This window comes from Dermacentor variabilis, chromosome 6, assembly GCF_050947875.1.
Source record: "Dermacentor variabilis isolate Ectoservices chromosome 6, ASM5094787v1, whole genome shotgun sequence".
In the NCBI taxonomy this organism is placed as follows: Eukaryota; Metazoa; Arthropoda; class Arachnida; order Ixodida; family Ixodidae; genus Dermacentor; species Dermacentor variabilis.
The window spans coordinates 40,433,935-40,437,450 of NC_134573.1; positions in this window are offsets into that span (position 1 = coordinate 40,433,935).

The window sequence follows — 3,516 nt, forward strand, 5'->3', positions numbered from 1 at the left end:
GAAACGCTGTCGCGTAGAAACGAGACCAGAGTGCCAGAGTCAGCTTGTTTGTAAGGCAAAACTAACGAAGGCAACCTCGTAGAAAACGTAACTGGCGAGCGGAAACACGTGCAAGGGGAATGCTTACTTCTGTCTGAATGCGACCGCTCAAGGTGACCTTGCCTGAGGCCTTCGTTTGAAGCCCGTGCTCATTTCCTTCATTTCTTTTTATTTACCGCTAGGCCTAGTGAAAATTTTGATACAGGCCGGGACGCATCGCAGTGTGTCGAATCGACCGGTAGAATTTGGTAGCGTGCCCCAGTACAAAGACGAGCAAAATAGAAGTGAATGTAAAAATAATTGTAGAAAAGGCTGCGCACTCCTTCCTATAGGAAACATAGAGGGGAGGAAGACCGCCAGGTGAAGCACAGGTATTTTAAAAAAATTGCTACCTCATCATCTTTACCACTGCCGAGTGTATATATATATATATATATATATATATATATATATATATATATATATATATATATATATATACGCATGCTTATGCGTATGCTTATGCGTATGCGCATGCTTATATCGCCTTCCGTTTCTCTACCACGGTTGCGCTTTAAAACCACGGCGCTGCAAGTTTGCTTCAGAGACTTTCCTTTCCTTCCCTCTTCTCCGCCCTTAAACTGGCTCTCTTAACTACTACACGCACAGACAAAGCAACAGCGTGCGCTTTAGATCCTATAGATGAGATGAATATTTACAATTATTATTAGGGGTATAATTATATTCGAGTGCTGATTGCCGTGTTATAGTTTGTTAACGAAGCTTCCCCTCAAGTCTAAATATTGTAAGGCAGTTTGTCGTGTGCGTATCATGGACACGCATGCTTATATCGCCTTCCGTTTCTCTACCACGGTTGCGCTTTAAAACCACGGCGCTGCAAGTTTGCTTCAGAGACTTTCCTTTCCTTCCCTCTTCTCCGCCCTTAAACTGGCTCTCTTAACTACTACACGCACAGACAAAGCAACAGCGCGCGCTTTAGATCCTATAGATGAGATGAATATTTACAATTATTATTAGGGGTATAATTATATTCGGGTGCTGATTGCCGTGTTATAGTTTGTTAGCGAAGCTTCCCCTCAAGTCTAAATATTGTAAGGCAGTTTGTCGTGTGCGTATCATGGACACGCATGCTTATATCGCCTTCCGTTTCCCTACCACGGTTGCGCTTTAAAACCACGGCGCTGCAATATTGCTTTCCTCTCCTTCCTTCTTCTCCGCCCTTAAACTGGCTATCTTAACTACTACACGCAGAGACAAAGCAACAGCGCGCGCATGCGATCCCATAGATGAGATGAATACATATATATAGAAAAGTATCAGTCATAGCTCTCGTAGTATAGCCTTCTGAGCCGTTTCCTTTTTTTCTTTTCTTTTTTTGCTTTGAAAGAAGTCCTATTAGGGTTATTATAATTACACGAAGGTATTTCGCCCTCGCCAGCCGCAGTACTTGAGATAGCTATTCCGGCGGCTAGCTTCCCACGCTGTGCGTGCCGCCCTCGCACCTGTTTAAGCTTTTTCCTAGACGCTAGAGCTATGCAATGTCCGCGCAACCTTGAGCGATCGGAAAGCGCGTTTTCCACTCTTGGCCGGCGGAGAGGGGAGACTTCGTTCCGGCCGTGAAGCTCTCTACATCTCAGTAAGGTGCCTGGTGGTGGTCTCGTGCTGACGATGCCCTCTCGGTGAGCGCATATTTCCCCCTCATCTTTTAAGAGATTCCATACATACAAGCATTTGTCTCGCAAACGAGATTTATTTCAAGGGAATTTTCCACGTCTCAATAATTTCTCTCGTCGTATTCGAGTGCTGATTGCCGTGTTATAGTTTGTTAACGAAGCTTCCCCTCAAGTCTAAATATTGTAAGGCAGTTTATCGTGTGCGTATCATGGCCACGCATGCTTATATCGCCTTTCCGTTTCTCTACCACGGTTGTGCTTTAAAACCACGGCGCTGTAAGTTTGCTTCAGAGACTTTCCTTTCCTTCCCTCTTCTCCGCCCTTAAACTGGCTCTCTTAACTACTACACGCACAGAAAAAGCAACAGCGCGCGCTTTAGATCCTATAGATGAGACGAATATTTACAATTATTATTAGGGTTATAATTATATTCGAGTGCTGATTGCCGTGTTATAGTTTGTTAACGAAGCTTCCCCTCAAGTCTAAATATTGTAAGGCAGTTTGTCGTGTGCGTATCATGGACACGCATGCTTATATCGCCTTCCGTTTCCCTACCACGGTTGCGCTTTAAAACCACGCCGCTGCAATATTGCTTTCCTCTCCTTCCTTCTTCTCCGCCCTTAAAGTGGCTCTCTTAACTACTACACGCAGAGACAAAGCAACAGCGTGCATGCGTTCCCATAGATGAGATGAATACATATATATAGACAAGTATTAGTCATAGCTCTCGTAGTATAGCCTTCTGAGCCGTTTCCTGATTTTTTTTCTTTTGTTTTTTCTTTGAAAGAAGTCCTATTAGGGTTATTATAATTACACGAAGGTATTTCGCCCTCGCCAGCAGCAGTACTTGAGATAGCTATTCCGGCGGCTAGCTTCCAACGCTGTGCGTGCCGCCTTCGCACCTTGTTAAGCTTTTTCCTAGACGCTAGAGCTATACAATGTCCGCGCAACCTTGAGCGATCGGAAAGCGCGTTTTCCACTCTTGGCCGGCGGAGAGGGGAGACTTCGTTCCGGCCGCGAAGCTCTACATCTCAGTAAGGTGCCTGGTGGTGGTCTCGTGCTGACGATGCCCTCTCGGTGAGCGCATATTTCCCCCCTCATCTTTTAAGAGATTCAATACATACAAGCATTTGTCTCGCAAACCAGATTTATTTCAAGGGAATTTTCCACGTCTCAATAATTTCTCTCGTCGTATTCGAGTGCTGATTGCCGTGTTATAGTTCGTTAACGAAGCTTCCCCTCAAGTCTAAATATTTTAAGGCAGTTTTCCTAGTCTCTAAAGCCGCTCGAGTTCACGCTGCTCCTCTGGCGGCCATTTTTCCGAGAAACTGGACATCATCAGTCCCTTTCCACATAAGTATGAGGCTCGGAGCAGGAGATATGGCGCTTGAAAGTAACCGTTGGCTTGACGAACCAACCGACTGAGCTACCTTTCCGGGCAACATTGAAGGATCACGAGTTCAAATCACATGTTATGTTCCTTTCCCCCCCCCCTTTTTTTCTTTCTTTTAATGTATTTTCCTTCATTTTATCACTGTACGGAAACCCTCCTAAAAAAATTATATATCCTCAATTATGTGTGGCCACACATGTGCAGGTCATAAATACCAGGTTCTCTAGCCGAGTGCCATCCATGCGGTATAACCGAGCTCAGATTGGTCCACCTTGACTGATCAAATAGGGCACCACTGTAGGTTAAATGAGGCGTACAACTCCTGCGGGACCCGCCGTGGTTGCTCAGTGGTTATGGTGTTAGACTGCTGAGCACGAGGTCGCGGGATTGGACCCCGGCCACGGCGGCCGC